The sequence below is a fragment of the Tupaia chinensis genome, unplaced genomic scaffold (genome assembly GCF_000334495.1).
Source record: "Tupaia chinensis unplaced genomic scaffold, TupChi_1.0 Scaffold144150_1, whole genome shotgun sequence".
Taxonomy (NCBI): Eukaryota; Metazoa; Chordata; class Mammalia; order Scandentia; family Tupaiidae; genus Tupaia; species Tupaia belangeri.
This window is the reverse complement of record NW_006204006.1, coordinates 1022733-1036647: the sequence shown is the minus strand read 5'-3', so window position 1 is coordinate 1036647 and position 13915 is coordinate 1022733.

Below are 13915 nucleotides of genomic sequence, written 5' to 3'. Positions count from 1 at the left end.
TGGGACCAGCCTATGGCAGGTCCCACGACTAACTACACAGTTCGAGTCCCAGAACTTGAAAAAACACTCCAACTGCGTATGTATGCATGCCCAAAATTTCAAAGGAAGGAGACATGGAGGAGAAGGACTGTGGTGTGAAATCACCCCGTGAGTGGTGATTTCTCTCTCCCCCCACTGTGCCTTCCTGGCAAATTTTTAAAAAAAGAGAGAAAGCAACAAAGGAACATTTAAAAAAAAAAAGAGAGAAAGCAACAAAGGAACATTTACAAACAATAATTCAATGAGGGCAACATTTTTTTTAGTTGCCAAAGAGAGACAGAGACAGAGGGAGATAGTCCCCCTGACTGGGCATGGTCACACCACAATCCCTTTCCCATCTCTCCACCCTGACGGTATTTGAGGCATCCACACACATGTGCCAGCATTTTTTCAAGCCACCAGGGCCGGGATTCAAACTGTGCAGTCAGCCATATGGGATCCAGCTCCCTTATCTACTACACTATGGAGCTGGCCCGGGAAACTAACTTAAAAACTTAATTAAGGGGACTAGCAGTTGGTGTAATGGCTATGTCGCTGGACTCCCATGTAGTCGACCATGGTTCGAGTCCCGGACCCGGTGGCTTAAACTCACACTGGGTACTTGTGCGTGCGTGCCCAAGATCCCAAGAGGAAAATGGAGGAAAAGGGACTGTGGCGTGGTCATACCCCTGGGGAGTAATTTCTTGCTTTCTGTCTGTCTCTGTCTTTCTGGCGAGGGAGAGTGCATGCGCTCTATAACAAAAACCTCAAAAAAAAAAAAAAAAAACCTTAATTAAGTAAAATGTTAGCCTCTCCCCCCAAAAAAATCCATTTTCAGTAGCAGAACCATATTACCAAAAAAAAAAATAATAAATAAAGTTCAATTATTATTATACTTCAAATTTTGTCAATAAAAATTGTGTGGAGGGCCAGGAAGTGGTATGGAGGAGGTTAAGGCAGTTGGATTCCACATGGCTGACTGTGCGGTTCAAGACCAGGCCCAGTGGCTTGAAAAACTCACCAGGAGCATGTGCATGTACACCCAAAATTCTGAAAGGAGAATGGATGAGAAGCGATTGTGGCATGGCCACCCCCCTACAAAGTGATTTCTCTCTCTCTCTGTTTCAGTCTCTCTCTGGTGACTACATGGGCTCTATAGCAAAACTAAAAACAAACAAAAAGTGAAAACAAAAAACTGTGGAAATTTGTTTTTTCTATTATTATATAAGTACCTACTTAATAGCCTCAATTTTGCCTCATGGCCCTCAAAGCCTAAACTAATGGATCACTGGAAAAGATATCATACATTTTTGCATAGGAAAAATATGTCATGACTTTTCTGATAACCCAGTATTTACTCTCCGGCCCTTTACATGAATTTTGCCAGCCCTGTCTAAAAACTAAAGCAAAAAAAATTTTTAAGTTAGGAAATAAGAGAAAAACTATAGGCCACCAGAGCCAAGTCCATGAAATTCATAAAGGACCCAACTAAGAGGAGAAGAAGAGCAGGTAGAGTCAAGACAGGGACAAAAAAAGAACAAAAGCCACTGACAAAAGACTCAACTTGATCGGGGCCACGTGTGTTGATTAAGGCACTGTACTGTTACATGGCCAGCTGCAGTTCGAGTACTGGGCCTGGTGACTTGAAACTCACACCAGGTGTGCGTGTGTGCATGTGTGCCTAAAATCCCAGGAAAATTTGATAGAATGGATTGTGGCATGGCCATCCCTCTGGGGGGTGATTTCTCACTTTCCCCTTCACTCTTTCTCTGTCTCTCCGGTAAGTACATGAGTCCTAATGGCAAAAAACTTAAAAAAAAAAAAAAAAAAAGAAAAAAGAAAAAAAGAAAAGAAAAACCTCAACTTTAAGGACAGAAACAGTACAGTTACAAGGCAGCTAAAGGCAGCTGAATGTAAAAGAGACAGACAAACTTCAGGGTCATCCTTGTAAAACTGAAGAATTTAAAGAGCATCTTTTGGGGCCTGCTTGATGGCATAGTGGTAATGCACTGTGCAAAAGCCAGATCCCACATGGAGACCATGGTTCAAATCCCCAGCCTAGTAAGCCTGAAAACACACCAGGCATCTGCACGAATGTGCAAGACCCAATGGGCTGCCCAGAGCATCAAAGGAGGAGGATCACAGTGTGACCAAACCCTATGGGGAGGGGTGCTTATTTCTCTCTCCCTCACACACACATATGCACATACTCTATCATCAACAAAGAAAACAACTTTTAAGAGAATTCTGTTTCCAATAAGAAAGAATGAAAAGATCAGTTATAAAAGCATAAGAATCAAATCAGTAATAAAGGTGTCATACTAGATGGGACTTTTATAATCCCTTTAAAGTCTCTAAGGGCAACAGTCATGAACCACATGATGCTTCTGTGAGGCAGATGCATATACAACAATAGTCACATATACACCCTGTTAGCCTAGAAGTATAGTAGGCTAGACAGTCTAGGTTTGTATTTTTAAAATATGTCATGACTTTCCCAATGACCCAGTTTAAGTACAATCTATGATATTCATGCAATGAAATAATTTATTGACACCTCTCAGTATGTGACACAAGGCTGCATTTAACACATGACCTTCGCTGAAAGGCCAAGAAGCAATGCATAACTGTATTTCTTTTTTGGAGAGAGATTTTTTTCTATAGGGTACATGCGCTCGCCAGAGAGACAGAGACACAAAAAAGCGAGAAATCACTCCTTCCACATGGTAGATGGCCACCCCACAATCCCTTCTTCATTCTTCTCTCAGGATTTCAGGCACACATGCACACGCGTCTGGCGTGAGTTTTAAGCCACCTGGTCCGAGACTCAAACCACGATCAACTAACGTGGGAGTCCAGTGATGTAACCATTACGCCACCTGCTGGGCCCCATGACTGTATTTTAAGCCTAGAAATCAATTTTAAAACTAGGCTGTCAATCAATTATATTTTATTGTATTTTGTTGAAGGCAAAATAGTTATTTTCATACCTCTGGTGCCTTGGAATAGTTACAGCCTAAAAATACTTTCTGAAAAACATACCATAAAAGAAAAAGGACCCAGGAGAGAAAAAAAAAAAAAAGATGTGGATTCCAAGAAACAGCAGAATCAACAGAGAAGCCAGAAAAAATAAATCCCAAGGTGACAATAACAGTTGTGCAGCAAGCCAACAGAAGAAAATCTCGAAGATGATTCTATTACATAAACCATGTGACTGAGGGCCTAGCCATTCTTGATAATATCAGGCCATCAGGAAAGTCTTAACATGTTTTTCTATGCAACGATGAATCCTGACTTTCCCGACAACCCAGCAAAAACATATCTCTTTTGAAAGGAAAAAAGGGGACCAGCAGTTAACGTAATGGCTATGTCACTGAACTCCCATGTAGTAGACTGCAGTTCGAGTCCCGGACCCAGTGGCTTAAACTCATGCCGGGCGCATGTGTGTGCGTGCCCAAGATTCCAACAGGAGAATGGAGAAGAAGGGACTGAGGCGTGGCTATTCCCCCTGGGGGGTGATTTCTCACTTTCTGTCTCTCTGTCTTTCTCTGTCCTTCTGGTGAGCATACACACCCTATAGCAAAAACCTCTCCAAAAAAAAAAAAGGGAATGAAAAATGAGGGACAGCCTATGGCCTGGTAGTTAAGGCAGCTGAATCCCACAGTTTGAGTCCTGGACCTGTCAGCTTGAAAAATACACCAGACAGGACCAGCAGATGATGCAATGGTTGTGTCACTGGACTCCCACGTAGTCGACTGCGGTTCAAGTCCTGAACCCGGTGGCTTAAACCTCATACCAGGCGCAGGTACGTGTGTGCCCACAATCCTGAGAGAAGAGTGGAGGAGAAGGGATTGCACCATGGTCATCTCCCTTAGGATATGATTTCTAACTTTCAGCCTTTCTGGCAAGCACACACGCCCTATAGGAAAAATCTCTCTCTCTCTCTTAAAAAAAAAAAAGAAAAAAGAAAAGAAAAATATTGGGACCAGCAGTTGGCATAATGGCCATGTCGCTGGACTCTCATGTATTCGACCGTGGTTCAAGTCCTGGACCCAGTGGCTTAATCTCACACCGGGCACATGTGCATGCATGCCCAAGATCCTCAGAGGAGAACGGAGGAAAAGGGATTGCAAGGTGGCCATTCTCCCCCCCAGGGGGGTGATTTCTCAATTTCTGTCTTTCTTTCTCTCTCTCTTTCTGGTGAGTGCACGTGCCCTATAGCAAAAACCTCTCCAAAAAAAAAGATAGAGAGAGAGAGAGAAATATACACCAGGCATGTGTGTTTATGTCCAAGATCCCAAAAAGGAGGGAGAAATGGAGAAGATATTGCAGTGTAACCATTGCCCATGGTGAGGGGATGCTTTCCCACGTTCTCTCTCTGTCTCTTTCCAGCAAGTGTACATGCCCTCTGATGAAAGGGTGGGGTGGGGGGGTAAAAAATTCTAGAAAAAGCAAAAAGCTAATTTTTTAAAAAGGTAATATTGGGTCGCCAGAAAAGTCATGACTCATTTTTGCATAGAAAACCATGAAAAAATATGCATGACTTTTCCAATGACCCAATATGATCTCCATGTATGTGAAACATACCAAGATGTGGCCTATTTCTGAACACTAGGTGGAGCACAGACCAAAAGTCTACACTTGATCTCACTGACACAGTCTCCCACTTAGTGTAACCAAAACATCTGAGTTCTATCTGAACTAGAACTCAGACTACAATAAACTACTAGGTGTGCTCATTGCTATTGGATTATTACTGCTTTCGGTGAATTCAGCCAAGACTTTCATAGGTTTTTTAAAGATGTTTCTGCCTTAGGACATGTGTACCTGGCTGGAGACAAAGACAGTGGGAGGGAAAGATAAATCACCCCCCAGAGGGGAGTGATGGGCTACAATCCCTTCTCTTCCACTCTCCTCCTGGAATTTTGGCCACGGACTCATACATGCCCAGCATGATTCTCAAGCCGCTGGGTCCCGGACTCAAATCATGGTCACTCAAGTGAAAGTCCAGCAATATAACTGCTACGTCATCTACTGGCCCGTTTTTGTTTCTTTTAATTTGTGTGTACTTACCAGAGACAGAGAACCACAGTGGGAGAGGGAGATAGCTTTCCCTCAATGCGAAGTGTTTGTGTATAATACCTCCTCCATTTCTCTATCCTTTAAAGATGTGGGGTACACATGGCCACCTGGTGTGCTTTTGAAGTCACCAGGACCAGAAGTTGAACCATAGTCAGCCATGTGGGATCCAACTCCCTTGCTTGATTAGGGGGCTGGCCCAAGAAATATAGGATTTTAAAAGAAAAATTATGAATTCAAGCGGATAGCTCTAATTGAAAATGAACCCAGTAGGATTTGGCCTTGATTTCTTTGATTGTACACAATTAACCCTTGAACAACATGAGTCTGAACTGCATGGGCCCACTTATGTATGGTTACCTTTTCAGTAAATAATATAAATGTATTTTTTCTTCTTTATTATTTTCATTCTCTCTCTCTTTTTGCCAGAGGGCACATATGCTTGCCAGAAAAAGAGACAGGAAAGAAGAAAGCATCCCCCATTTAGGGCACAAATACACATGCACCCAGTATGTTTTTTAAGCAGATTCAAACTGTGGTCAGCCATATGGGATATAGTTCTATTAACCACCATGCTATGGGGGCTGGCCCATGATTTTAATAACATATTCTTTTCTCTAGCTTACTTTATTCTAAGAATACAACAGATAATACAATTAATGTACAAAATATGAGTTAACTGTTCATTATAGTTAAGGCTTCTGGTCAAAAGTAGGCTATCAATAATTAACTTGGGGGAGGCAAAATTACATACACATTTTCAACTGTATTGGGGGTCCATGCTCCCAACACCTTCGTTTGTCAAAGGTCAACTATATTATCTTTTCAATTTTTACACCAAAAAAATGGTTACCAGAGAATGGTTAATTTTATGACCCACTGAGAAATGATGCACAGTTTGGCAAAACTCTGTTCAAAAGTCCCAGCCACAGTGGCTCAAATGGCAGCATATTGATCTGTAATACTGGAAGCCACATGGTCAACCATGGTTTCAGTTCCTGGACCAACCTGTGTGTTCCTTCCAGGTACACACATTCACACAAAATCCTGATTAGCTAAAAGGTTGAGGAAAGGGGACACACATCACAGCATGAAGAAACCCTGTCAAGGTGTCTCTCATGAAAGAACTAAAATAAACTTTAAAAAAAAAAGAAAGAAAATCTCTACCCACAGATATAACTCTAGCTGCTGCTTCTCAGCACCTAGCTGCTTCTCAGCACCCACCTACTCTCCTACCCTCACCTCACCTACCCTGCAGGCCAGGCTTCTGCAGGCATGAGGGGGTGGGTGGGCACAGGGAGAAGGGTGACTGGTACACAGCTTTAAATCCACCTGGCCTGTTTCTCAGGCTGTTGGGTCAGGGCTTGAAGAATGCAGCCTGTCATACGAAACCCAGCTACCTTAACTACCACAACATAGGTTGGTCCAAAATTTATCTATTTACAGGAAGTGTTACTGAGTCTCTTTTCTTCTCTTAATTGGTAGAGAACATGTACACTCATCAGAAAGAGATGGGTGGGGAGATGGGGGGGGGGAACAGTAGTTGGTGTAATGTGTAACGGCTATGTCACTGGACTCCCATGTAGTCAACCGTGGTTCAGTTCTCAAACCCGGTGGGGCCTGAACTCATACCGGGCGCATGTGAGTGCATGCCCAAGATCCCAGGAGGAGAATGGAGGAAATGGGATTGCAGCATGGCCATCCCTCCTGGAGGGTGACTTCTCACTTTGTCTCTCTGTTTCTCTCTGTCTTTCAGGCTAGTGCACATGCCCTATAACAAAATCTTGGGGCCAATCCCTAAAACAAAACTCCCTCAAAAAAAAAAAAAAGGAGATGGGGGAGTAGGGAGAAGACACCTCCAATGGGCGACAGTTGTACTACAATCACTTCTTTATTTTTTTTTAAAGAACTATTTTATTTATCATTATGATTTTTTTTTTAATTTGACCAGAGAGAGAGGGAGAAAGTGAGAAAGCAAGCCACCAGGTCTGGGACTTGAACCATGGTTGGCCATGTGGGAGTCCAGCACCTTAACCTCCATGACACCTACTGGCCCCCAATCACTTTTTTCTTCATTCCGTTAGGATTTTGGGCATGTACACACACACGCCCAGAACATTTTTCAAGCTGCCAGGGCTAGGATCTAAACCACAGATGGGCAATGAGGACAGTCCAATTATTCTTTTTTTTGAAGAGGTTTTTGCTATAGGGCGCGTGCGCTCACCAGACAGACATAGAGAGACAGAGATAGAAAGCAAGAAATCACCCCCCAAGGGGGATGGCCACGCCGCAATCCCTTCTCCTTCATTCTCCTCTTGGGATCTTGGGCACGCATGCACACACACCCAGCATGAGTTTAAGCCACTGGGTCCAAGACTAGAACCACGTTGGACTACATAGGAATCCAGCAACATAGCCATTACGCTAACTGCTGGTCCCCAGTCCAATTATTCTTAAATGACTCATAAATGTTAACAATTGGGGAATCTGGGGACCAGCAGATGGCATAATGGTTACATAGCTGGACTCTCACACAGTTGACCGTGGTTTGAGTCCTGGACCTGGAGGCTTGCTTTCTCACTTATTTTTACTTTCTCTCTCTCTCTCTCTGTCCCTCTCTGGTCAAATTAAAAATAAAGAAAGTTAAACAAAATAATTATTTAAAAAAACAAATTATTTAACGTTGGTTTTATGGCAGGTACAGAAGTAGAATATATCTCAAAAATTATGCAAAAAACAGATAGGGTATAAATAATACTGTTGACAGATTCTTTCATTGTACAAAAATTAGTATCACCATTAAATTATGGTAGGGTGGGGACCAGCAGGTGGCATGGTGGTTAAGGTGCTAGACATTCCCACATGGCCAACCGCGGTTCGAGTCCCAGACCTGGTGGCATACTTCCTCACTTTCCTTCTCTTCTCTCTGTGCATCTCTCACTGGTCAAATTAAAATAAATGAATGAATAAATAAAATTAAATAATTTTTAAAAAATTATGGTAGGGTGGTGTTATGGTTAAGATGTTGTATCCCATATGGCCAACACTGCGGTTCAAATCTTGGACCCAATGGCTTGAAAAACACAGCAGGTGCATGCCCAAAAGTCTAAGAGAAGAATGGAGGGGGGCAGATGGCATAGTGGCTCTATCGCTAGACTTCCACATGGCTGACCACAATTCGAATCCCAGGCCCTGTGGCTTGAAAATCATGCTGGGCACATGTACTTGCATGCCCAAGATCCTGAGAGGAGAATAGAGGAGATCCTGATGGAAATTTAGGCATACATATTCATGTGCCCGGCATGTTTCTTTCCTTTTTATTAGAGAGAGAATTTTTTTATAAGGCAAATATGCTTGCTGGAGAGACAGAAAGCAAGACATCACCTCCCTAGGGGGATGCCATATGCAATCCCTTCTCCTCCATTTTCTCTTGGGATTTTGGGCATGTAGACACATGTGCCCAGCATGGGTTTAAGCCACCGGGTCTGGGACACAAACAACGGTCGACTACATGGGAGTCCAGCAACACACCCATTACGCCAACTGCTGGTCCCAGGGAGGTGATTTCTTATTTTCTTTCCCCTCTCTCTCCAGAGAGCACATGTGCCCTATGGCAAAAAAATAAATAAAATAAAAAATAAATTAAAAAAAAACTTTAAAAATTAAACAAATAACTATGGTTGAATAAAAGCCAGAACAGTGGTACCTTGAGGGAGAAATTTCCTGAGGCCTAAGGGCACTTTCTCAGCAATGGTACTGTTCATTTAGTGGTCTGGGTTACACAGATGCATGCATTTGTCAATATTTAACCAAGATACACTTAAGATATTTCATTGTATGTAAAAAATTTTTGAGAGATTTTTGCTATAGAGTGCACTCACTGGAGAGCCAGAGAGAGCCAGAGAGACGGAAAGCAAGAAATCATCCTTCCTCCCCCCCTCCGACTCCGGGATGGGGTGGGGGGATGGCCACACGGCAATCCCTTCTCCTCCATTCTCCTCTCAGGATTTTGGGCACATACGAGCACACCCCAGAGTGGGCTTTGTTTTCATTTATTTAATTTGACCAGAAAGGGACAAAAAGAAAGAGAGGAAGCAAGCCGCCAGGTCCAGGACTTGAACCGTGGTCAGCCATGTGGGAACCAAATGTCCTTAACCACATCACCTGCCAGCCCCTCAGTGTGAGTTTTAAGCTGCTGTGTCCAGGACTCAAACCATAGTCAACTACATGGGAGTCCAGCAATATAACTATTATGCCATCTGCTGGTCCCATTATGTATAAATTTTACATCAAAAGAAAATTGTAACCAAATAGATGAAGTCTAATTACTGTTCTACATGCTGAAGTATTTAGATTGAAGTGAAGTCATGGCTAAAACATGTGTTACTTTGAAATGCATGGAAAAAATAAGATGGATTTAATAAAGGGATGAAGAGACGGCAAGATACCAGGTTACAAAGTATAGCAAATGTTAGTGCTAAAACCTAAGTGGTGGGTGTGTGAACATTAAATGCAAAATTCTTTCGACTCTGGCATGTTCAAAATGTTTCACAATAAAGCACTGGGGCAGGGGCAGCCAGGTAGCATCGTGGTTATAGCGGCTGACTCTGACATGACCAACTGCGCAGTTCGAGTTCCTGTCCAGACCAGGTTGCTTGAGAAACACACCAGGTTCATGGGTGCATGCTCAAAATCTTGAGAAGAGAATGAAGACAGTGATTGTGGCAAGGCCATGTCCCTAGGGGGGTGATTTCTCACTTTCCCTCTCTTGCCCTAAAGCTAATTTAAGGGAAAAAAAAGAAAGAAAAAGCTCTGGGGCCAACGGGACTGTGGCTGGAATAAGCAGAGACAGAGGCCACATACTCTTTTCACAGCAGGCTGCTGAAGATGGACTATACTAGGTGAGAGGAGACTTACAAGGAGCCTGAATGGGGTCTGACTTCAGACATGCATGGGTACGTGGCTTCAATTATTGTTTACATCCATGAAGATAAAACCTAAGAGGGATACAGCTCAGCGCTGTAATTAGAACAGCTAGAATGCAACCTGGGTACCTCCTGACATGTCACAGAAAGTCATCGGGCGGGAGAAATGTAACTGACACTTAGATTTACCCAAGACACCTCATTAACATCAACATGCATCTCCATCATATAAACCAACATGGCAGAACAGCAGACACTTGCTATGGTGTGAATATATCCCCACAAAATTTATAAACCACTGTAACAAGATTAAGAAGGAAAAAATTTAAACTTAATCTGATCTTAATTCAATTTGGATGTTGGAAGCCAGGGCCTCTGGGAAGAGATTAAGATGAAAGTCATGAGGGTGGGGTGCCCATGACTGTCCTGGAGGGTTTCTCCGGGAGAAAGCAAATGAGACACACACACAGAACACAGGCTACTCTCTCCTGCTCACTGCCATGTTGTGATACAGCCAGAAGAACCCACCAGAGAGGGCTCCTGGACCTTGGGCCTCCAACCCATGAGCTGAATTAAACCGCTGGTGTTTTGGGGTTTTTTTCATTTGTTTTGTTTTTTAAGTTTGTTTTCCTACAGGGAGAGTACACTTGCTGGAGAAGGAGGGTAAGTGAGAAATAACCCCACAGGGAGGATGACTATATTGCAATTCATTCTTCTCCATTCTCCTCTTGGGATTTTGGACAGGCACACACATGTGCCCAGCATGTTTTTCAGGCCACCGGGTCCAGGAATGGAACTGTGGAGTCAGCCATGTAGGATCCACCACTTCAACCACCATGCCACCTGCGATCCCTAAATCTCTATTTTTATGGTGTGATCAGTTTCAAGTATTTCCTGCTAACAGCAATAGAATGGAGTAGAACAGACACTTGGTACTAAAAAGTAGAACTGTTTCTCTATAAATAAATAAATAAATATCTATATAGATATATAGATACACATACACACATATATACATGCATATATGTGTGTATATATGTATATGTATGTAGTGTGTGTATATATGTGGGTGTATGTATAAAACATGAAAGTGGCTTTGGAACTGGGTAACTGGCCAAGGATGGAAAAGTTCAGAGGAGCAAAAGAGAAAAAGTCTAGAACAGGTTAAGGGTGATTCTGGTGGAGGATCAGATGAAAAGACTCGAGAACACGTGGACCTTTTCAGAAACTGATAAAAATAGTGGTGGCTATAACACTGACAGAGGGGCCTCCCAGGTGGTGTGGTTGTTAAGGCAGCTGGATCCCATGTGGCCAACTTCACAGTTTAAGTCCCAGACCTGGCAGCTTGAAAAACATGCCAAGCACATGTACATTCATGCTCAAAACCCAGGAGGAGAATGGAGAAGGGACTGTGGTATAACTATCCCCTCTGGGGAGTGATTTCTCACTTTCCCTCTTTTTCTGTCTCTCCAGTGAATACACACTTCCTATAGAAAACTTAAAAAAAAAAAAGAAAAAGAAAAAACTAAACAAACTAAAAAATAAGTAAAGCACATTCTAAAGAGGTTCCTGGGGGGAAATGAGGCACATTATACTGGAAACTGGGAAAAAGATCATCCATGTTACATCACAGCAAAGAAAATGGGAGAAAAGTCCAGGGCACTGCTCCTCCCTCCCAGCACAAGCCCAGAGGCCTGCCAGGACCCTCTGCTGCAGAGCGTGCAAACAGCACGCTGTGGTGAACCACACATGCAGGTAATTCTTTTTTCTTTTTTTTTTTTTTTCCTTAAGAAAGATTATTGCTATGGGACACATGAACTCGCTGGAGAAACGGAGAAATAGAGAAAGTCAGAAATCATCCCCCAGGGGGATGCCCATGCCAGAATGCCTTCTCCTCTTGGAATTTTGGGCACACACGCACACACACACATGCGTGGCTTTAGTTTTAAGATGTCAAGTCTGGGACTCGAACCATAGTCAACTACGTAGCAGTTCAGCAATGTAACCATTATGCCATCTGCTGGCCCCACATGGAGGTAATGCTACAGGCTTACAGAATTAAAGAGATATGAAGGTCTCCACCAGGTTTCAAAGCAGGTCTTAGACATTCTGGAGGCCTCAGCAGACTTGACACAGGGATAGAGCCACTACAGAGTGCTAGGCCAAGTGCTAGGCGAAGCAGAAATAAGGACTTCGCGGGCCAGCAGGTGGCATAGTAGTTAAGGCACTGGACTCCCACATGGCCAACTGTGACTCGAGTCCCAGACCCAGTGGCTTAAAACACGCCAGGTGCATGTGTGTGAGTGACCAAAATCTGAGAGGAGAATGGAGAAGGGGTTGAGGCATGGCCATCTCCCCTGGGGAATGATTTCTCACTGTCTCTCTGGCGAGCACTCGTGCCCTATAGCAAAAATCTCTGGGAAAAAAAAAAAGAAAAGAAATAAAGGGTTCAATCTGCTACAGAGAGTCCCTATCAGCTCACAGACTACGGGAGCCACAGACGTAGGGCCATCCTCAAGATCCCAGAACTGTGAATACATCAGTGTGTGGTGCTAGCCTAAACGAATTGCAGATTCCAGGAGATTCCATCTGGAGAGACAAGGCACAGTCTAAGCTCAGCAGGGCTTGGGTAACAAGGCTGCCAGGGAGCCAAGATGCTTTGGGGCCCCACCCCTTCGGCACATCCAGGAGCTGGCACATGTGTGCCCTCTTGGGTTTTGAACTTGCTTATGGCTTATTACTCCCTTCTTTTTGTGGAATGGGAAATTCTACCCTGTGCCTGTTCCACCTTTTTTTTTTTTTTTTTTTTAATTTATACACTCTTGGCTGGAAGGAATTTGCCTTGACTTTAGGTAAAACTTAGGACTTTGGGGGCTGGTGCTGGAACAAGTTGAGACTTTGCAGAATATTAGGATAGTTTTGTATGAGGAAAGTATGAGAGTCATGGATGGAGACCAGGAATGGAATGCTATAGGTTGAATATGTCCAGCAAAAATTCAAGTGTTCAATCATTGCAACAGGATTTGAGGATGAAAATTTAGGGACCAGAAGATGACATGGTGGTTAAGGTGCCGGATTCCCACATGGCAACTGCAGTCCAAGTCTCAGACCTGGCAGCTTGAAAATTACACCAAGCACATGTACACACATGTCCAAAATCCCAGAACATGTGGCATGGCCATCACCCCTGGCAAGTGATTTATATTTCCTCTTACTGTCTCTCTCTGGCAAGAATACATGAACTATAGCTGCTCCCCCACTTAAAAGGAGGCGGGAGCTGCAGGTAACATGGTGGTTGAGGCGCTGTATTCCCACATGGCCGGCCACAGTTCGAGACCCAGATTTGGTGGCTCCATTTCTCACTTTCCATCTCTCTGGTGAGGGCATGTACCCTTGTAGAAATTTTAAACAATAAAATTAGATAATTTCTTTTTTAAAAAAAGGATTGCTTAATCCTTGAGGGACCAACCCCTATGGAGAGTTGAAAAATCTGTGTATAACTTGTGACTCTCCCAAAATTTAGCTACTGGTAACACAAGCAGTCGATTAACACGTATTTCATATATTACATGTACTATATACAGTAATCTTGCAATAAAGTAAGGTAAAGAAAAGAAACTATTGATATTACTATGAAAATCATAAGAGCCTAGCTGAGGTTGTGTGTCTCGCAGGCTGGGACCACATGGGAGACCAGGGTTCAAGCTTTGGTCTAAACTGAAAAATGTGTACAGTGGTACGCCTCTATAATTCCAGCAACTTGTGGAAGCGGAAGCAGGATGATCATGAGCTTAAGACTGGCCTGGGCAACATAGCAAGACTGTCTGAAAGTGCTGGACACAGTGGCGTTCACTTGTAGTCCAGCTACTCTGGAGTCTGAGGCGGGAAGATTG